The sequence below is a fragment of the Lissotriton vulgaris genome, chromosome 4_1 (assembly GCF_964263255.1).
Source record: "Lissotriton vulgaris chromosome 4_1, aLisVul1.2, whole genome shotgun sequence".
Taxonomy (NCBI): domain Eukaryota; kingdom Metazoa; phylum Chordata; class Amphibia; order Caudata; family Salamandridae; genus Lissotriton; species Lissotriton vulgaris.
In genome coordinates, this window is record NC_141691.1 from 2,079,140,262 (window position 1) to 2,079,162,851 (window position 22,590).

General features: G+C 48.0%; 1 protein-coding gene and 1 non-coding gene across 4 annotated transcripts in view; one reads left to right on the forward strand and one right to left on the reverse strand.

The window, feature by feature from the left end:
* Positions 1-22,590, forward strand: part of PARP10 (poly(ADP-ribose) polymerase family member 10) — a 453,255-nt gene that overhangs the window by 21,910 nt on the left and 408,755 nt on the right. The gene's annotated exons all lie outside the window — the stretch shown is intronic.
* Positions 22,032-22,130, reverse strand: LOC147725072 (small nucleolar RNA U13). Its single transcript, XR_015295390.1, has one exon. It is a non-coding gene; the product is annotated as a small nucleolar RNA U13 (small nucleolar RNA).

A 22,590-nucleotide genomic window follows, 5' to 3' on the forward strand; every position in this document is an offset into this window, starting at 1 on the left:
GTCGTCTGCGTAGGCTAAGGTCTTCACCGTACAGTTATTTATCCTCATTGGTGGTATCTCTTGATTAGCTTCAAGCCTTCGCAGTAGTGGTTCCAAATATAGCGCAAACAGCAGGGGAGAGGAGGGACATCCCTGTCTAGTCCCCCTAGCAATTTTTACTTTATCAGAAAGCCCTCCATTCACTCTTATTCTTGCTGTTGGGGCGTTGTAAAGTACCCGTATAGCTTTTATAAAAGGTTCCCCCATCCCGCACCACCTCATAACCTGCCAAAGATAGTCCCAGGCGACCCTGTCGAATGCCTTCTCGGCATCTAGGAAGAGTGCTGCAACAGGGTCCCCTAAGATATCTGCAGAGTCAAACATCGTAACCACAGTCCTTGCATGCTGCGTAGTCCCTTTTCCAGGAATGAATCCATGCTGGATGGGGGTTACCAGCTGCTCGATGATCCCAGCCAGCCTTTTTGCTAAGATTTTGGAGTATATTTTAATATCCGTATTCATTAATGTGATTGGCCTATATGACCCTGGTGTTTCTGGTGGCTTCCCTTTTTTCAAAATTACTATTATATCAGCCCCTCCCCATGACTCCGGACTGGGTTCCCCTATCTGTGCTTGTTGCATTATCATGAACATATCTGCCAGAAGCACATTTTTAAATATTTGGTAAAATTCAAGCGGAATTTGGTCTTGCCCTGCCGCTTTACCTGCCGGTAAACTTCCAAGAGCTTCCTCAAATTCTTCTAGCTGTAGCGGTCCATCTAATATTTCCCTATCTTCTTCTGACATTATTGGTGGGGAGATATCACTCAAATATTTATCAATCTCCGCTAGGTTCGATGGATCTTCTGGAGTATATAAATCTGCATAGAATTTTCTAAAAGCTTCTCTTATTAAATTAGTCTCCATAACCATATTCCCCTGCGCATTCCTTTTTTCTTTTACTCCCGCTTCAGCTGCTCTCTGCCTAGTTCTAATTGCCAGCACACGCCCCACCTTCTCACTAAGTTCGTATGTCTTTTCCTTTTTAGTCAAGAAATTATCTGCCGCCTGCCTAGCGAGTCCTTCCACTGCTTCAGCTTTTAGAGCTATAATTCTAAGCAGGCAATCCTCTAAGGGTAGATTGTGTCTTATAGCCCTGCTTAAATTTCCTTCCTCTCTTAATAATCTCTGTCCTACCTCCTCTCTCTTTTCTCTTTCTCTCTTTTGTCTTCCCAAGACGAAGCTAATTGTTTCTCCCCTTATTCCCGCCTTGAATGTGTCCCAGACCACTCCTGAGGCTGCTGTCCCCCTACTGATATCCCAAAACCATTTGATCCAAACTGTCATATGCTCCCTATATACAGGATCCTTTAAGAGGCCTCTCTCGAAAGTCCATTGTGTAGGTGTTCTTGGTGTTTGGTTAATTTTAATGGTAAGAATCACCGGGCTATGGTCTGAAATCACCCTGGGTAGCTTCTCCACTTGTGTCTCGGATAGTAAACAATTAGTTATCAAAAAATAGTCAAGCCTAACCATTACTTTATGTGGGGCAGAAAAGAAGGTGCTTCCATCAAGGTGGGGATATAGTTTTACCCAAGGGTCAACCAGGGCATTATGTGAGACCATGTCTGCTAGAGCCCTAAATACTTTCCTTTTCCTACCTCGATAGGTCGCATCTGTTCGTGTAAATGAGCTCTCTAGGTCGTGAATATTAAAATCTCCACAGCATACTATGGGTTCAGACCACTGGGCTAACTCCGCATCAAGGAACTGGAATACATCTGGGTCATCTTCTGTAGATCCATAGATTGTAACTAGTGTTAATTTCTGCCCCCTAAAACATATTTCTAAGATAGCCCATCTTCCCCATTTATCTTCCTTCTTCTTCCCTACTACCACATCCCTTTGTCTACCCAGAATTGCTACACCTCTGGTCCTAGTTTCTTGTTTAGAGCTTGCCAACAGCTTAAACCCTAGTTGCTCCAAAAGATATGTCCTACTTGACTCTATATGGGTTTCTTGCAGACATATCAAATCTAATCGCAAAGATTTTAAGTACGCTGCAACTCTCATCCTCTTATTCGGCTCATTTAGACCACATACATTGATTGATGCTATCCTACATGCCATTGTGCTAACATTGAAAAATACCACACAAGATAAACATTATTTGTCACCATCTAACCAGGCTGCATACTTTCACTAGTTCTTAAATACATAACAATGTGCCAAATCTTAAAAAAATGTTGCCGTTCCACCCCCCCCACAACCTCCCCCTCCCTCCCTCTCCACCCCTGCTCTGCCCCCCCCTCCCCTTACAGGCAAATAGGTCAACTGACCTATGTGTGCCCGCCTTAGGTTGTGCAAGTCGCTTCCCTCCCCCACTAATTTTAATTACTTTGCTGTGCTCCCCATAGATCCCCCTCTCTCTTATCCAGATTCATGTGTAAATATCTATACCTCTTAACCCCCCTTCTGCTTCCTCATTTCTTCTAAAAAGAGCTCAGCTTTGATCTCAGAGGTGAACATCCAGGTTTTCCCTCTCACAATTACTTTGAGTCTGGCTGGGTAGAGTAAATATGCTTCCATACCAAGAGCTTGAAAGGGAGCAATCATCTGCCTTAACTTCCACCTCCTCTCTACAGTGAAGTGACAGAAGTCAGGCCTGGCAAAAAAGGTGTTGTCTTCAAAAGTCCTCCTACTCTCTGGCCTTGCCTTACTCAAAATCTCCTCTCTGAGCAGGAAGTTCCCAATATACACTAATATTGCCCTAGGGTGGTTTTTCTGGCCATCCCTCCCTGCTCCTCCTGTACCCCCAGCTTTTCTTACTGTGAATGGGAACCTATGCGCCCTCTGTATTTCTGTTTCCCACTGCCACTGGGATTCAGGAAAAGCACCCTTCAAAAGATTTATCACGAATTGCCTGACATCCTGCCCTTCTGACCCTTCCGCCTTACCCAGCAAACGAACATTGTTCCTCCTCTGTCTATTTTCAAAGTCCTCCATCTTCCAACGCATATCCTCTGCCATTTTTTCCTGCTCTGTCTTGAATGACTGCCATCTCCCAACATCATCTTCCAGCTTGCCTGTGCGCTCCTCAACCTCTGTTACCCGGTCCACCAGTTCATCATATAGTTTATTGACCTTCCTTAGACTGTTCTGAATTTTCTTTGATGCCTGTCTCGCTCTGCGGCTCTCTGCCCTTGCTTCGCTTTGCATCTGTTTAAGAGTCACGAACAGGGTATGAAAAGGGTCCCGTTGGGAAGGGATTATTGCCAGCTGATGCTCCCTCCGCCATGTTTTCATGTACATCCTCCTCCTGGTATACTTGTGAGGTCGCTGAGTAGTCCCATAGAAGCCGTTTCTCTAATTTAGCATGTCTTTTCTTCATTGTGGACTCTTTCTCCGACTTGCTAATACCTGATTCGGTACCCTCCTGATCATCCTCCTCTGTGTTAGATTCTGACGATGATGCTGACTCCGAATCTTCATTCACTGAATAGAATTTGCCTTCCCCTTCTAGAGAAGTACAATCTCCACCCCCCTGGGGATGTTTATTACTATTTAATTCTCCTAAGAGGTTCTGATTTACTAAGCTCTCTCGGCTTCCCCATGAGCCAGTCATTTTCTTTGAGGCATTTATCTCTTCTTCCACTAGCATTAGGGCTCCGAGCATATCGGCTGTTGTGCCTCCCGTGTTCCCCACGCCATTATCCAGCTCCCCTCCGCTCTCCCCTTTACCTTCATTTCTGTCCAGCGTCTGTGGCTGCTCTTCTCCAGCGTGTACTCCGCCAGCCTGCGCTACTGCAATGTTCTGGCTTACCTTCGGCGCCGGCTCAGTCCGTTGCCTAGCAACCGCCCTCACAGAATCTTCGCCATCTGCTACGTCCTCGAGGACGTTTCCTGCAGCCAGAGTGACAGTGTCTGTTACGCGGAGGGAATCCGGCATCTCTGCTGCTGCTGCTTCGGGGAGTTTTGCTGTCAAGATCTCCGTCATAGTAGGCTGCCGCATTCCCGTTTCTCGAGACTTGTGTTCGTCTCCTTTCACTGGATTGCCTTTGTTCACGCAGCGGGTCTCCCCTGTATTGTTGGGTTTGGAGATCAAGCTCTGCTTCCGCAATTCTCCTTTCTTTACTTTCTCCGATGGAGGGGGGAGGGGGAATACTTTTTTGATCGCGCCGGTATTCTTTCCTGCTGGAGTATCCACCTTCGAGCTAATAGCCGTCCCTGTCTTCATTGTTGCTGGGGTGTCAGGTAACTTTTTACCCCTCTCGCTCACCTTCTCTTGGTTAGCAACACGAACGGGTATTTTAGGAGCCATGTGATGCCCGGTTAAGAGTTTCAGTATTGCTTCTTTTACTCCGACCCAAGCCTGTCCGATTCGTAATGTTTGCTTCTTAAGAGATATTCCTTTAAGCCACCAACGTCCGATCTCCATTAGAAGTAGTTCTCACGGGTAGCACAGCGTTTTTCTCGATGCATCAATTCATTGTGTGAGAGAGAGAAAATGCGACCTCTCAGCACAACGTTGCAGCGGCCATCTTGCCTCCAACTCGTTTTGGGAGCGGTTCTCCTGGTGTCTCAGTGTTCTACTGGCGGGAACAGCAAAAATCTTACATGATTCATCTTCTTTGGAGCTGTAACTGCTTTCATGACTTTACTATTCCTGACGAGCCTGCAACTACCATGGTCATCATTGCAGCCCTGTTGGGGCTGCGACTGCCCTAGTGATGGTATCCACTCATTCAGGGCCTATCCCTGTTTCAGCACCTTTCAAGAGCCCAGTCAAGGATGCATCTACTTTGGCCGGACAGCAGCTGAGCCAGCACCTGTGCAGAGGCACCAAGTCCATCCATCTCATCTCATCACTTGGGCCATGCCTGCGCTCTCCAAGGGTTGTCGGCCTCTGCTTGCAGGGTAAAACTAAGGTACTGGGTACTTGCTATTCGAGCCAGAGAGAGACTGATACAACATTTTTACCCACTACACCACCAGGGTTAAGAACTCGCTCTTTGCATGAGATGATTGCACTCTTGACTTGTGAGGTACCAGAATCTGCACTTGACCCTCAGTCATGCTTCTCCCACAGTTGTTTGTGGGGGACACGAGTATCAATAGTTACACAGGTGGTAGATAGCACAAGGCGGGAATAGCAGTGGAAAGCCACAAGGGTTAATCGGGACTGAGATCTCTACTGTGTATACTGGATTAATTATGCTATGAGACTAAAAAGTTCTTTATTTTCTAAAAAGACAAGCGCTGGGCTGGACCTAGAAGTCATTAAGTATTTTTGTTGATTGTTGAGTTATGAGCTCTCCACACCTCCTTTCTGTAAAGCCTGTCGCTGCGTGCTCTTGCTACCCAGAAGACCAAGTACAGGAAGGGGTGTGCTCTGCAGAGCTGTTGTGGGACGGACCCCAGTGTCAAACAACCTCACCCACCACAGTTTGGGTTCAGTAGCACCAATCTGCCCTGTGGCCCCTAGAACGGGGGCCTTCCACACATCAGTATCCATGTAATGGTCCATTGTGGATGTTGACTTGGTGTGCAAGAAACAGCATCGCTAACTGCAGCATACAGCTTCGCTTATGTATCCAGTTAAGTATAGTATCAAGAGGCAGGTTCCCATATCTACATGGTTACCATTATGTGCGTACAATTGGCAAATACTTGGCTAAGATGGTTTTAAGTGCATTCTCAAGAACAGTTGTTTGGTATGGCAGGTGAAGAGCATTTTCTCACTGGCTTGCAAGTTGTGGAATTGCTGTATTACTTGATACCGAAATGTGGATTAGCCATGGAGCGAAGTGATGCTGGAAGAACAGGTTTCTCTGTTCTTTCGAATGCTTCTTAAAATGTCATTGTCCTGTTGTGGGAAATAGTTCAAAGGTCCAAGTGCACTATGTGAGAAGGATTGCTTTACTGTTTCTTTCTGAAGGCTGGAGTTTCTTGTTAGAGGTGCCAGAGCTCATAGCCTAATCAAATCCATAGTTCCCATGCAAAACTGTTTCTGGTTTGCAGATATCTCTTCCAATGGGAAGTTACTTTTACAAGATCAAAGTGGGTGCGGAGGGGTAAAACTTTAAGCCCATGGCCAGCACTGGCTGCTCCATCACAGCCTACTTGGAGGGGGCCATGGAGAATGGTTGTAACCCCTTTATAGTAAGTAGGGTGATTTTTGCAGTCTAAACTTGAAAATACTAGGATTACATTTGTTTGAAGTCTGGGATGAGGTGTTTGCTGCCTCTGAGAAGTCTGCGGTGGTCTCATGTCTCTTTGGCCTGTCAAAAAATTATTGCAGGTCCAAGCACTGCTCCTGGATGAAGACCAGCGAATGAGCTCGTTTTACCATTTTAGGGTTACTATTTCCTTCTGCCAGTTTTGACATTGTGTGTACCTGTTATGTGTAGAGATCAAGAGGAGTTGTGATGGGACAGGTTTTAGCTTCAACCGGTAGTGTCATTCAATCCTGGATCTTGTTTAGAGCCCAAGTAATAACTTCAAGGTCTTTGGGAGAGAGTTTCTTAAAAAGCGCAGTGCCGTGAATGCTAAGCTGGTGAGAAATATTTAAGTTGTGTAGAATGTATACAAGAGTTGCTATATGTATAGATTAAAAAGCAGAGTCCTGAATCCTGATGTGCATGCTGGTGTAGAGGTGACTCTTTTTAATGACTGATCTTGGTTTCCAAGGCATGATATGAACCACCTTGGGGCTGTGGCTTTGAGATGTTCTCTCCTTCAGTGTCCTCTGGAGCAAGGGTGATCACCCGTGTCGAAAGCAGCTAAAAGGCCCGAAGGAATAGCAGACACAAGTAACACTTATCCAAGAAACCAAGTGCTTCATTGACTTTTTGAAGCTGTATATTTTCTTACCGTATCCTTTTCTGAAGCATGATAGGCGTCCTCCCAGTTTGTCATTTGTTTTATGATGCATTTGATCTGGGTCTCCATGCAGCTCTGGCCTTTACCAAAAATAGTAAAACTTGGTGGAAATTATTCCACCAATTAGGAAGCTCTTGAAGCCTGGAGACCATGTGCAGCTGACACTCTCTGAAAGAAAGAGGACTTTGGTTACCCATCACACTGAGGTCTCAGTCCTTGAAATATGAAGGCCCTAAAATGAGCTTGAATGATTGTCGCTCTTGCTGGGCGAAAACAAAAAAAAGTGACTCAAAATTGGAACGGCATAGGGCATCGAAGCATTCTCTCTAGAGTTATGCTAGAGTAATTTGTCTCATTGAATAGCACATGGCTTATCAGCACATGGGTGACTGCACTTGCATGCTACAGTCATTCATGCTCCATACTTAGCTGGCACCTACATGGAACACAGTTTAGATGGACTCTTCACCTAATAGGATGTTTGTGGAGGTAGTTGTCCAGCATATCTATCAGTCCTCATTGTTGCAAGCTGCAGCATCCAACATGTATGCTTCACACAAGTCCAGAACGGCACTAGTTGCCAACCACACGTATTTCTTGCCCTGTACCCCAATCTGCGCCTCAGACAGTCTACCTCATTGTAATCCAAAGATCACGTAGATCCAGCAAAGAATTGGAAAATAAATGTTATACCTCATCAGACCACATCTGTTCAGTATTTTTACTCTTCGTACCTTGACAACTTCAACATACCCAACAAATCGATGACAATGAGGGAATCCCTTGCTACACTTTTCAATGTGTGGGAATTAAAATCACCTAGGGCCATATCTATCAACACATTTCCCCATAGACATAGAATGGGCAAAACCCTTTGATACATCTGGCCCCAAACCACCTATTTCAAAGGCACTATCCTTGACTTCACCCTGTCAACATCGTCCTCAGTTTACTATAGAAGCCCTTAAGTCTGGATTGGATGAACCACTTTCCCATCCCCTGCTCCAACCTACACACCACTCAATCGTATTGAAATCAACAAAATTAAAGAAAAAAATCACATCCAACTTTGACATAAACTCCCTTCAAGAGGATTTCATCAGCCTATGTAGTACCATCCAAACCACGTCAGATCTCAGAAAGGTCCTTGAAGTTTACAACACAGTACTGAAGAACTGAATAGAGCCTGTTGCCCCATTGAAAATACAGTCTTAAACCCAAACACTCAACCCCTTGTGCCACCTAGAACTCTCTTGACAGAAAGCTTGTCATATGCAGGCTGGAACAGAAATGGAGACAAACCATTGTCCCCGACAACCTAATCAGTCTCATAGCAGTCTGCATGCAGAGCCCTTATCGCCACCAGCAAAGCCACTTTTTGCAGACCTACCATCAGCAAAGCAGCCAATAGAAGCCAAGCACATTTTGAAGCCCATTGAGCATGGCATGATTCCTTTCTCAGATCCTCCTATCACTCTGTTAGGCCACAGGTGCAGTACTATAATATTGTTTATCTTGTCCGTGATGTTGAAATTCAGATCCTGCGTCAACAACAGAAAAAGTACATCTGTGCTGCATCTTGATCCACTACCTCTCCACTCTAGTTGGACAGGCGATTCATACTCCAGGTGCACATTTTATGATGAGGTTGCTGGTACCAGCAAAGATACTTCTGCAATTGTCAAAGTGGAAACCTGGCTGCATTGGTGTGGAAAGATGTAGTGTTCTGCCATTTCACTGGTGATTTTTCTCTGTTTCGGGCAACTCTTTTTCTGAAAGTAAAGGCGTTTGTTATTGATTTTGAGAGTGTTAGCGCGAACAAGAACCTTGCGGGTATCAGAGCACTTTACAAGAAAGATGTAGGGAGCAGATACAAATATAGTCGAAAAATATATTATTGAGTCTAGTACACAGAAATAGCTAACAATAGATAATTAATACATTACAAGGTTATATACATAATTTTTAGAAACATATTGTCCCTGAGAATAGAGTTCAAATCTTGTTGAGTGAGGTCCAATACAGGGTAGTAGCTAAAAATCCGGATATTAAAGATAGTTCATGTAAACCTAGACATGAGGATCCATTTCACTTCTTTTTTTGAAAAAGGCAGTAGAGGGGTTCTGTCTCGTTTCTGGGGGTAAGGCATTCCAGATCCTGAGGGCCATTCCTGATAAGGATTGGTTATGTGTTTGTTTCTTGCAAATCTTTGCGGTTTCAGAAGAAGATTCCTGGAGCTCCTGGTGGCTCTGTAACCCCACGAGAGTGTCAGTTTTTGTGTTAGGTAACTTGGGGTATTGTGGTGTAGGGCCTTGTGTGTCATACATGTGATTATCAGATTAATTCTTGCCTCGAAGGGTAGCCAGTTGAGAGCTCCAAGGTCTAGAGAGATATGACGTTTTTTTTGGAGCCTGTGATTAGTCTAGCCGCTGGGTTGATTGTGGCTCTTAGCGGGCCGTTGTTGATCTGGGAATGCCGCAAAGGGCAACACACCCATATTCTACTCTTTGGATTACTAACGCTTGCACTGCCTGTTTTAAGTCATTTGCGGGCACAAAGGGTTTCAGTTTTCTCAAAGTGTTTATTTGAAAATCTGCTCCTTTTGTAGAGGCACTGGTGTTTCTGCATGTTTAGGTTTCTGTCCAGCGGTATTCGCAGTGATTTTGCGGAATGGACAATGAGTGGTTGACCTTTGAGTGCTGTTGGGTGATTCAGCCAGTCATGAATGATGGTAGTAGAATGGATGGGGTGGGGCGATTAGGAGGAATTCAGTTTTGAGTGTGTTTAGTTTCAAATGGTTTTTGACCAGCCTTGACTGGGTTTTTTGCAGCGTTGAGTTGAGAGATTTGATGTCCTCAAGTGAATGGATCTTAATGTAGAGTTGCGTATCTTCTGCGTACATGTGATAGTGGACCTTAGATGCGCTGAGAAGATCCATGAGTGGTTCCATAAAGAGGTTGAAAAGAGTGGGTGAGAGGCATGATCCTTGCGGTACTCCTAGAGTGACTGGGATGGGTTTGGATAAGGAATTATTGACCTTGAATCCTTGTTATCTGTTTTGGAGGAAGGAGGTGAACCAAGTAAGTACAGAGCCGGATAAACCCATTCTGTGTTTCAAGAGGTCTAGCAAGTTGTCATGTAATTAATTAATTAATTGCAGGTTTATATAGCGCTAGGATCGACTCCCGGAGGAGTATCTCCGCGCTTCGACCGCTGCGAAACCCTTCCTGGCTTCCCTGAGAGATGGTCCCTTAGTGGGTATCTCCAGGGTGAGACCAGGCATCCCCGGCGGTCTGGTGGGGCCGTTAGTGAAGATGAGGCAAGCTAATGCCCAGAGTTGCCGAGTGTGATCGCTGATCGGAGTGGGCACCGAGGCGAGAGAATTATCGAGTCCGCTGACCCTGGTCCAGAAACCTGCCGCGTTGGGAATCGAACCCTGGTCCCGGGCCGTCCTCTGCTCTCGGGTCTGCCGCCTCTAACCAGTGAGCCACACTACTTCACTGGTAAGATCAAGAAAGGTCAACAAAGATTAGTAGACTTTTCGTTTTGGTCAAGGATTTTTAGTGCATCATCTATTATGAGTGTCATGGCTGATTCTGAATTGTGACCTGCCCGGAAGCCAGATTGGTATTGGTTGAGCAGGTTGAAATATTGGTTCAGAAGGTTGAAATGGTCTATGTGGTTGCCCAACTGTGTATGAATACATTTATCTGATAGAGACTACTAGCTGCAGATTCCTTAACGTAGAATTATCCCCAGGCGTGAGATTGGACCTGGAAAACTTTTTGCCACAACATCCCTGCGTGCCAGGGGGACGGCACCACGTGACTCCACCCTGACGTCCGTGACGTCAGCGACGATACATAAGTCTCACCCCAGCGCACCTACATCCGTTTTTTTCTCTTTTCCGTGTGCAACACGGATCCGGATTGTGTCCTGGCCTGTTTTCAGACCTTCTTCCCTTTTTCATGCTTTGGCGTTAGTGGAAAAGTGTGCAAATGCCTTCGGGCTTCGAGACGTGTACCTCTTATGCACGCCATATGTCGGCGACGAACCCTAACCAGATTTGCATGTGGCGAGCACCACAACTTGACGGATTGCGAAGCCTGTCAGCAGCTTAAGTCACGGCGTGAGCGCCAGATGAAATTGCTGTCGGCCTGCTTGTCCAGATAGGTGTCGTCCCAGCGTCCGTCCCCTACATTGGAAACAAAGAGCCACCGGTTCCGTCTGCGACATCGTCCCTCGCCACGGCCCCAAGGGCGTTGTTCGCCGGCTGATAGGTCCTTCAGCTTGTCTTCGAGGCATGTTCACCTTCAGCGGTGGGTGCCAGCTCCCCTAGGGAGGTGCGCCCCTGCCTATCGCCTTCCTACCCACCGTTTCCCAGCATTGGGGCGACTAGGGCCCAAATGACAGCCTACGCTGTGGCTCTGCAACCTCCTTTGGCCCCTCTTCCACCTCCTGAGACGGCTGTGCATCCCTTGCCTCGTTCAGGGACTTCTGCGGAGTTGCCGGCGGCTCCGGCCCCAGTGCAGAAGGTTTTGGCTTCAGGTCGTAGGAGGATGGTGTTGTCGAGGTGTAGTCCTTCAGGACTCCCCTCTTCGGCGCCTGGCGTCCCTGCCTCGCTGCAAATCCCTACAGGACTCCCTGTTGTGTCGCAGGAGATCGCCTGGATTGAGGGCTTGCCCCCGAGTCACCCTCGGTCCTCTGAGCAGACCGCTGCCGAGCCAGCGCCATTTCAGCACCGGGTGCCTTCCTCCCCGGCTCCGGTGGAGTCACGGGTGGAGTTTGGGACCTGGGGTGCTTTACTGAGTCCCTCTCGGTCCTCAACGCGGGCGGCTGCCCCGTTTGAGGCCGAGCCGGTGCCTTTTCGGTGCTGCTCCTTCACTGTATCGGTGTCGACCCCGCCCCATTCTCCTGGGGAGCACGTGGGGGCAGAGGTCGACCCGTCGCCGCAAGTACCCATTCTGGCGCCAATCTCAGTCGGTCAGGCGCTTGTGTCGGACTCTACGGAGCTACGCTGGCGTTGGTTCTTGATTTGTCTCCTGAGATCCCTTCCTCTCCTGAGGTCTGTCATCTGTTGGTGTCTTCTTCCCCTCGAGGCTGGCTTTTTCACCGGCCTCTCCGCCTTCCCTTAGGCCCCTCCAGTTCCCCATTCATCTGTGGATCCCCCACTATTCCGGGGCTGGCCGCTTCCCCCTGGACTTGGGGACGGACTGCTCAGTCTGCAGCCGTCGCCCACGGAGGAAATACTTTCTCCTCTGTGACTCCAGTGTTGCCTTTGTTCAGGCTATTTCCACAGCCGCTGGTATTCTGCTGATGGGTGAAACTGTCACTCCATTTCATACTGATAACCTTTTGGAAGTTATCCACCAGGGCTCTGGTGGACGGGAGCTGTTCCTTCCTTTTGAAGCGGCGCTCCATAATTCTCTTCTGGGGGCTAGGCAGCGCCCTGCCATGGATGATCTGGTGTCTCAGCCGCTCCTGCATCGCCACTGTCTGGCTCCGCACGACCCTGTCTGCCTTTCCTTCCACTCTTTTACTCCGGGTTCTTTTCTTCGGATGCCTTTTCCGTACTTGACTGTGGTGTTGTTTCCTCTGTCTCGGGAGGTCCGGTGGCTGGATTCATGGGAGCGTAACGTCTTTGCTTCTTCCAGTGCTGCCTTGCGGGCGCTCAACACTCTTGGTGTATTGGTTAGGGCTACTTCCAGCCTGTGGGACTCTGTGGAGTCCCTTCTTTCTCATGTCTCCCATGTGGGTGCCAATGCTGATCTGCTGGGCCATGTGTTGGATTGTAAGGAGTTGGCCGCTTTTATTCTTCGTGCGGCTTTGGATGTGGCCGTGCAATGGCCACTTCTAGGGTTCTCCGTCGCCATGTTTGGCTGCAGGATGCTGTTTTTCCAGAAAATATTAGGGAGCATCTGGTTGACCTGCCCTTTGACGGGGTTCTTCTGTCGAATACCAATGCGGACTCTGCCATTCAGCGTCTTCTTGCGGTGCTCCGCCCACCTCCTCAGTAGGCTGGTTTGTTGATTCTCCGGGTCTTAGTGGAAGGCGTTATCCCATTTGCTAATGGAATCTGGTGTTTGGAGTGACCATTACACGTTCTGTGTGGTTTGCTGTGCCCTTGGGGTCCTTTAGTTGGCCATTCTCTTCAGTTGGCTCCTGGTTCAGCTCCCGTTTTGGCAAGAGCCTACTTTTTGGCTGATTACTAAGCCTTCTGTGGTTTCTGCCGCAGGTTTTATGGTTTTGTTCTCTGATGCGGGATTTTTTTCCCTAGGAGTGGTTCCCATTAATTCTTTCGGACGTGTCATACCCTAAGTGGGGTACTTGTAGCTGTTGTATAGCTCTGTCTTCCGCTAGGAGGGTGTGGACTCCCCTTGCGGGTTCCTCGCCCTTCCTTGTGTTGCTGTATTCTGCTGGTGCGGCTTCTTGGTTGTAGCTTTGCCATCTACGGCATTGTGCTGCGGTGTTTTTGCACTTTTGTCTGCCGTTTGGTTGGCTCTCTGTCTGGTGTTCCAGAAGGGATTCTTTCCTGTGTTGACGGCTTAGTCCGTCTTACTTGCTTCTCCTCTTCTTTTCCGGCTGGTTACACTTCTGCGTGGATCGGCTCTGTCCGGAGCGATCTCCTTCTGGGGGTAGTTCAGGATTTGTTTTCTGGCCGTGCCCTTGCTTTGAACCTGAGAGAATGTCAGAGTGCACACCTTTCTATTAATGGTTGTGTTCCTTAATTCCTTGGTGTTCTGTCTTTTTTGCGTTTTCTGCATGCTACCCGGAAAACGTAGTCGGCCCCAACTACGTAAATTTGAAACATCCACTTGAACGGGGCGTTAACTCGCGCCGTGACGGGTGCACAGCATTAAATTGCATTGCATCGCAATAATACCAACAACTTTTAATTTTTCTCTTTGCTGAATCCTTTTATTTTTCAAAATATTCCACAAGTTCATAATTTCATCCTTGGGATGAAATTATGAACTTGTGGAATATTTTGAAAAATAAAAGGATTCAGCAAAGAGAAAAATTAAAGTTGTTGGTATTATTGCGATGCAATGCAATTTAATCCTGTGCACCCGGCAGGGCGCGAGTTACCGCCCCGTTAAAGTGCTTGTTTTGCGCCTGCCATAGTCTGGGCATTCAGTTTGGTGGCGCTTGTCAGTGGCCAGCTGTGTCTGCCTGCTTTTCTGGTCTGTGGCCGGGGGCCTTGGCGTGGGCTCTGGCGCTCCTCCTTCTTGTTCTGCTGGAGCCTTGTGAACTACGTTTTTAGGTCTCCTGGCGTTTAACAGCGCGTCAGCGCTGTGTCCGCCAGGAGATCTTTTGTCAGCGACTCTCAGTCCCAGGAGACAGTCCTGGCCACGCGCATCCTTCCAGGCGATTTGTAACTGGAACGCGCGCTGTGGCCAGGCGCTGTCTCCTGGGAAGCGCAAGCACCACACACGCATGCGCATACACACACACACGCGCCCATGCACGCACGCACATACATACATACATACAGAGACACCACCCCTGACTCATACACACACGCGCGCACACACACAAGTGCAGACACCACCCCTGACTCATACACACACACGCGCGCACACACACAAGTGCACCGAGGCCCCCCCTCCCCCTCCCCCTCCCCCTCCCCCGCCGTCACCGTCGCACACATACATACGTACACACACACACACGAGCATAGACACACACAAGTGCACCAATCGCCTCCAGAACTTACCTTACCTCAGCATGCGGCGCCCAACCTCCTGCTGGCGTGGCCCCGGGGCTCTACACCGCTCACAGGAGCCCCGGGCCGCGAGACGCAACGACTCCGCCTGCCTCCTCTTCCGGTGTGAACGTGGCCCCGCCCCCGTCACAGGCGACCGTGCCTGACTTCCCGGGCGGCCGCGAGTTCAAAGCTGCGCTGCTGATGTCCGGTCCCAGGGGCCTGTAGCAGGTTATACTTCAGTGTAAACACATATACATAATGTGAAAAGCAAAACTACAATTGTGTCGGTATGCAGTGCAAGGCCACGACGTGACTGGCGCGCGCCTGTCCTCAAGCAGGACACACAGATTCTTCCATCACCCACGCTGTATTACACCACACACTCTAACAACCACGCACGACAAACACTGCCCGGCCGTACTCAAACTGTTGTACAATTACAACCCCATGCAGGCGAATAACCAGACCGGAAGACCACTCAAATCTAAAACTGGGAAGGCAAGCGGGTTATCCATGCAGGACCACACATCCCAGAATGCACGAATCATGATTCACACCTGAACAAGCCGCTCATTTTGTGAGCTCTGTGATAATTGCACTGTGCAGTTTCCGTATTCAACGTCTGTAGAGCACTTCTGTTTGCGGCGCCCGGAAAATACAGAAGTGTACATACCTGGAAAGGCGCGTCCTGTGTCCCGTGGTGGGAACGGGTGCTACATTGGACCCCCAGTGACGTCTCCTCTCTCAGCCGGGAAGGAGAGAGCCTCTCTCATTCGCCGGTCGCCGCCAGTGTTTCTGTGTTCGGAGTTTGAGGTCGAGCCTCGTTGCCTGGTTACCCGGCCATCCCAGGCTTTGAAATGCTGCTTTTTTGTCTGACACTCACGAAGTTCAAGCGGGGCTATTTTCTATTCGTTTGTTTGTGATTTCTGCTGGTAAAACCACTAGCGATGACCCCTAAGAGCTCTGAGTGTCGGCGCGTGCATATTTTAAGATAATTCAATGATTTTTCTGCTTAAGTACAACTCCACCAGAGGGGCACAGTGAACGTGACGAATACGTAGAAACATGCACACAGACGTTCTGGTGCCAGAGGTCCAAGGGGGCAGATTTGGGGACACACACTCCATCTCACAGGGCATATTGAACACCTCTCTTTAATGTACTACACTTGGACTATAACCAGGATCTCCATGGTCGGGTGGCAGTTGGATCCCTGGGAAATCAGAGACTGGAACAGTAAACAACATCTCTGACAAGCGACAGATCAATCTCTTACAGAAAAGGTGCAGTGGGTGAGTGCAGAGTGGTGGGTGAGTGCAGAGTGGTGGGTGAGTGCAGAGTGGTGGGTGAGTGCAGAGTGGTGGGTGAGTGCAGAGTGGTGGGTGAGTGCAGAGTGGTGGGTGAGTGCAGAGTGGTGGGTGAGTGCAGAGTGGTGGGTGAGTGCAGAGTGGTGGGTGAGGGCAGAGTGGTGGGTGAGGGCAGAGTGGTGGGTGAGGGCAGAGTGGTGGGTGAGGGCAGAGTGGTGGGTGAGGGCAGAGTGGTGGGTGAGGGCAGAGTGGTGGGTGAGGGCAGAGTGGTGGGTGAGGGCAGAGTGGTGAGGGCAGAGTTTTATTTTTGAGTGTGGCTCAATGGTTAGAGCGGCAGACCCTGATGCAGAGGTCTAGCCCGGGACCAGGGTTCAATTCCCCGCCTCGGCGGGTCTTGGGCTCAAAATTCCACGGGCCTGATAATTCTCGCCTCGGTGCCTATTCTAATCATAGAGTCCCACTCTGCAACTCTGGGCAATAGCTTGCTTAATCTCCACAACGGCCCCCACAACGCTAAGGATGCCTGGCCTTCACCCTGGGAGTATCAATTTACATTTAAAGAAAAAAAATGTCATGAGCAATGCCAATAGCTCTACCTTTAATGATGCCGAGACCATTGCATTGCAAATGCTTGTGTTGCTGACTATGCTTCCCGGGAGACAGCACAGGCCGCGCGCAAAGGCGATCGGCGTAGGCCACGCGCGCGCGAACACGCTCAGCTGCCGTCTCCTGGGAAGCTCCAACACCCTACATGCATGCGCATACGCAGAGACACACACACACACACACGAGCGCCCATGCACGCATGCACCCCCACATAAAGAGAACTCACCCCTGCTGTCGCATACACACACACACACGTGCACCAAGCGCCCCCCCCCCCCACTTACCGCTACTCCGGTCTTCAGCTGCCACCGCGGGGCTCTCTCTAGGGCATGGGCTTCTCTCCGTGGGCGGGGCTTCTCTCCGTGGGCGCGGCTTCTCTCCGTGGGCGCGTGCGCCCGCGGTTCGATCCCCGGCCGCTCCTCCTCACACGTGGGTGTCCTCCCTGACGGTTGCATGCGTCAGCACCCGCGTAGCTAGGGGGGGGCGAGGGCGTGGTGAGGTGCCCTCGGGGGAGGAGGAGGCCGTTGTTTTGGGTTTGCGGACAGTCGCAGAATCGCAAGCAGACTTTCAGTGAGTGTTTTTTTCATTTATTTTTTAAATCGATTGTTATGACTATGCTTTTGTCCCTGCCTGTTCAGCTTCATTACAATAGCGATTGCGAAAGCTATAAATTTCAGTGCTGCTTTTTCTTGCAGCATTTACCATCTTTATACAACAATTCAGAGTTTGATAACAAATTAATGTAGCACATTGTAATATACAATGCCAATAGCTCAAACTTTAAAGCTGGGAGACCTATTGCATTGTAAATGCTTGTTCTTTCTCGCCTGCCCCTATTGACTGAGGCGCCGTTCTGTCTTGGGTGTCTAATTCAAGCTGTGATAGGTCCGGCTGCCCTCTTCACTGTATGTGTTTTCCGATGGAGGCCTTTGTCTTAGTTTCTACCTCTTCTCCTTGGAGTCTTGGGGTAGTTCTCTTCCCCGGTACTCCTCTGCACTGCCTGTACCTCTGGGGCTTCGGACGGAGGTCTCTAGTACCTTGACTGGGCTTGTGGTGCTCTGGCCCCTTTCCACCTTGTCCATGCTTCCTGCTGCTTGGTGGGGCTAGGCTGCCTCTTTTGTCTTCATAACACATCCCCTGTGGGGTCGTGTTCCTCCTCGATGGCGAGGGCTCTTCTGCTTGAGAGGGGGGGGGGGAGGGTCTGGGCTATTCTCCCTGTCCCTGTGACTCATCCCCTGTTGGGGCTCTGTGTTGTTCAGGCTGGGCAGGCCCTCTCGCAGATCCTTCTTCACCTTGGGTTTGGCAAGGGTATCTAATCTACGTAAAGGAATCTGTGGCTAATAGTCTCTATCAGATGTACGAGTTACTTACCTTCGGTAACGATGTATCTGGTAGAGACAATTCTAGCTGCAGATTCCTTTATGACCTGCCCTTCCTCCCCGTTCTGCGAGGGCCCTTCCTTGGTCTTCTGCAATCGCCTGCCTCCGGGTGGTTGTCTTCTGCGAGTGCTTTTTCTTACTCCTTGCCTAGGGGGATGCTCGTCTTGTTGTTTGCTCCATTCCTTTCTTTCTGGTAATTGGTTGATGATTTCATGAGTACTCCTGCGCCCCGGTCTCCAGGGTGGGGTTTGCTCGTGTCCTCCTTCCTTTCGTTGCTTGCACTTCTGGCTCCTTTGCAGTCCTTGGGGTTGAGGTCCCTTGGCCGTGTCTCGAACTTTAGCTCTTTTGGGAGATGTTTCTCCTTGCTGATGTTGTCTGGGTATGACTTGTCATTGCTCTTTCATACTGGCATCGGTGCCCTTCTCTGTTCTGGGCGGGGGTAGCAGGCTTCTTGTCTGCTGTGAAATTTTTCACATGCTATCTGCCCTAGGGGAGGCTGTTGTCATTGTTTGCGGACTTGCTGTACAGTAGCAGCGCTCTGTTCTTTCCTTCCAGGACTTTTGGTGCATAATAACTGCCACTATTGTGGATGGTGCTGTTCCTCACGATTCGTTTCCATCCTTAATGTTTAGCTGATTTTTTTCGCTCACAGTTTTTATTAGTGATGGCTCCGCGTTGTGGCGCGGAAAAGTTCTCTGAAGAAAACTGACGTAGGCGCGCCGGAATGGGACTTATGTATCCTCGCTGATGTCACGGATGCAGACGACGTAAGGGCAGAGTTACGTGGTGCCGGCGCGCAGGGATGCTGTGGCAAAAAGTTTTCCGGGTCAAGTCTCACGCCTGGGGATAATTCTACGTTAAGGAATCTGCGGCTAGAATCGTCTCTACCAGATAAATCGTTACCGAAAGAAAGTAAATCCTACTTCTAGGAGTTTGGCCAGAGTGGGGATGGTGTATATTGGGTGATAGTTGTTTAAGTCCGATGGATCCGCCGATGGTTTCTTTGAGATAGGGGATACCTGTCCTGCTTTAAGTATATCTGGGATGGATACCTGTCCTGCTTTAAGTATATCTGGGATGGTTCTTTGAAGGAGAGATGTACTACCTCTGTGGCCCAAGATCATAAACCGAAGTGGAATTAAGTCTTTTAGGTAGTTTGCGGGAAGAAGGTCTGTGAAGTGGTTGGAAGGATTCAAGGCAGTCAGAATTTTTTTGGATAGGTTCTTCACTGTAAAAGTTGAAGGAGCACCATGACTCGTTGTTTTTGAGGTTAAACTTTGAGGAGCCGAAGGATGGGGCTAGTGGTGTGGGAGTTGGAGAGACCGTCTAAGTGTCGGTGAAGGTTATTAGGTCGTTGAGCAGGTCCGTCTTTATGCTTTCCGTCTTCCTAGTATGAACGCAGCAAATTCCTCGCAATTAGGTATTACGTCTGGTTTATCCTGGTGGTGCACCCTTAGTTTGCGCCTTGATTATTTTGAATAGTTTTTTGGGTCAGTTCTTGGCTAGGTTAATTGAGTTCTGAAGAAGTTAGTTTTAGATCGTTTGATCTTTCTGAAATAGGAGTTTCTCGTGGTTCTTAGTAACTTGAGGTGGTAAGCTTCTCTAAGCCAGTACACAAGGCGTAACTCAGCATCCACTACAGAGTCCGTGGCATCTTTGGTCATGTAGACCTCTGGTCAACTGTGGAAAACCACTTGAAGATTATTAAAGGGTGGCTTTTGAAGATGTCTTCTAGCTACTTGCGTTCTGGTCGACTGCCCCCTTGGGTTCAGCTGGTCCTATAGCTAATCACATCAGATCTCCTAAACTATTAAAAACAATTCGACAGAAGCCTCAAGCCCATGTGTCCCTCTTGAAGTCACATCCTCTGTACTATCATTGATTTCTAAGGCGCAGAAGGGAAAAGGGGTAGGAGACAAGGAACGGGGGTAGTCAACAGGGCAACCGAAGGAAATGAGCTGGGTATAGTTACGGTCCTCTCTCAGGGCTCAGTCATGCGTCAGCTCAGTCTCCTTATACATAACTCATTGCAGACAACTCCCCAAACTCACCTCTTATATATGCTCTCCCTCCTGTGAGGAGATAGAAAGTTTTATTAAGGGTGCTAGGCATTCTGCAGATATCCCACATTAAACAAGAAATTTCTGCATGGGCCAGTCTTCTCCAGCTAGTGTTCCAATACTGTTACGCACATGAGACTATACCGTTCTCTTGGAAAGGAAGCATAGTGGTACCTTTATTTAAAAGGGGTCCCTAAAACCTCTCCTGCCAGCTTTCGTTATTAGATGCGATTGGGAAACTGTTTGCCAAGAGTTTTCTCCTGCATCTTCAGGACTGGGCTTTTGAGAATAATCTTTTCCCTGCGGAGCAGACTGGCTTCCATAAGCATTATGGTACTTTAGATACTATCACAGCCCTCCAAACATTAGTTGAAAAGTATCCAGTAGGTAAGGGTATGGCCGTATATGCCACTTTTATAGATTTCTCCACAGCGTTCAACAGTGTTGACTGTGTAACGCTGTCGAGGAAATTGGTTACAGTGGGCATCCCAGCGCACCTGCTTAGGTTGGTTTTTCCTTTGCACTCTTCGACTTGGACACAGGTCCTGATGGGAGGGAACCAGGGCCTGATGAGAGGGAACCAGGGCCTTTCGAGATAGTGGAAACCTCTAATGGGTTGAAGCACAGGTGATTGCGCTGCTCCTCTTTTCCCCTTATATCAAATACTTGCCTAGTAAAGTTGGACAGTATAAGGGGGACCCTCCAAATTTAGGAACAATGAAACTTCGTTACCTACTCTACACAGATGATGCCATCTTGCTAGATATAACCGGTTTACAGAGGCATCTTTTTTAGTTAGGCAACTATACTGACAAACATTTCCTAAAAATAAACATTACCAAGAGCAAAGCTTGGGTTTTTAGGTTAAGGGGATTCGGGGTTAGTAAAGATTTGCATAGTTTTTTTGGGGGAAAGATCAGCCAGAAGTTGTATCTGTATTTAGGTAGAATGTTTTCCAGAAACTGTTGTAATATTAGCAATTTCCCAGGCTTCCTCAATCGGTAGGCTATATAAACATTGAGGGCAAAGACATTTTGCCCATGTTTTGACAGTTTATAAAATTAAAATTCCACCATCATTACACCTGTGAATCAATGGATGAGCGGTACTGGGGCATCTTTGAGAAGGTGGAAGGGCGCATTTGGCGCTAGTTATGTATCTTGAACTGTGCAGCTGCTCAATCTGCACCCCGGCTTGAATTTGGACTTCTTTCTACCTATGTGTTTGCAGTGGCAGCAAGCTTAACCCCTTCGATGCTGATGACGAGCTCAGCTCGTCATCACCCACGGGGGTCGTGTGCTGATGACGAGCTGAGCTCGTCATGGTGCCACTAAAATGGCATTTTCCAGCACACAGCGGGAAAACGCCTAGCATCCAAGTGGTTAAGATGGGCTAATAACTTATCGAATAGTGATTCAAGCTCCATAAGGGCTGCATTAAAACCTGATTTTTCTTTTCTGTTTAAAGGAGAGAAGCGCTGTTTTTACAAATTATGTGAACGCATTAGATTTTTTGGGGAATTTAGCAAAGAGAAGCAAGTCCCCTCGCAAAGCCAATTTTGAAAAACTTGATTAAAAATCAATTTATGAAGTGAGTCATCAAAGAGCTATTATTCTGTGTTCACGGCACATCAGGAACAACAATAGTGGACAGTAGCACATGTAAACAAGCACTGAAAATGCAATAGGTCTCGCCTTTGATTAAGTTAAAGCCATTTGCTTTGCTAATAGTATTGCATAGCAAATGGCTTAATATCCAGCCTATGATTATACCAGGAGAATTATGTATCACACAAACGTATTGTTCTAACACACCGGAAGTGTATGTGCCTCTACATCTTTACCTACAATGGAGCTTAAATATGCATTTAGTCCACACTGCAAATAATGCACTTGATGCCATGGTCAGCTCCTATATGACATACCTCCTGTGACAACGTGCATGGCTTATGTAAAATGTGTTAATTTTCACTCAATTGCATTATCACATATGCAATTTCATTTGATCTTTGTTGTTAAAACATTTCTGAAAACCAGAGTAAACTATTTATTTAAAATTGTTTATTCTATCTTTATCAATTTTAACGTAACTGTTCCAAAGGACCACTAGTTTTAACTCCGGTAATATGCCCTGTCGTAAGAAGGATGTGACTGCACACGTCACACACCAGCGTGAACACCCACTCATCACTTGCAAAAACCAGAAGGATCAGAAGTAATGGTTAACGGAGGAACACCAGAGCATGCGATTCTTTCATGAATGTGAGGGTGAGAATGTTGTGGCGGTGGTGTCTGTCTACATCGGCCCGGGTCACATTCGAAGCTAATCACGAGTTACCTATGATGTTTTTTAAGAAGAGAGTCCAGTACAATAAAAGTCGTAAATTATACTAATTTATATGCCGCAATGTAGCCAATCCGTGTTCCGGTTTGCAGTTTCATCCCTTAAATGGACCGCCCACCATATGTTCTATTTAGTTACAACATATAGAACGGACTACATTGTATCCTCTTGTACACATCATGATATGGCAGCATTTATGAATAAAAAACAGGGGTTGCAGGGGAAGAAGGTGCATTTATGAGATTAACTTCGAATATAAATGAACACTTGACTTTAAACATTTACTGAAAACAGACATTGTTACTGCGCCATCTTTGAGTATGCCA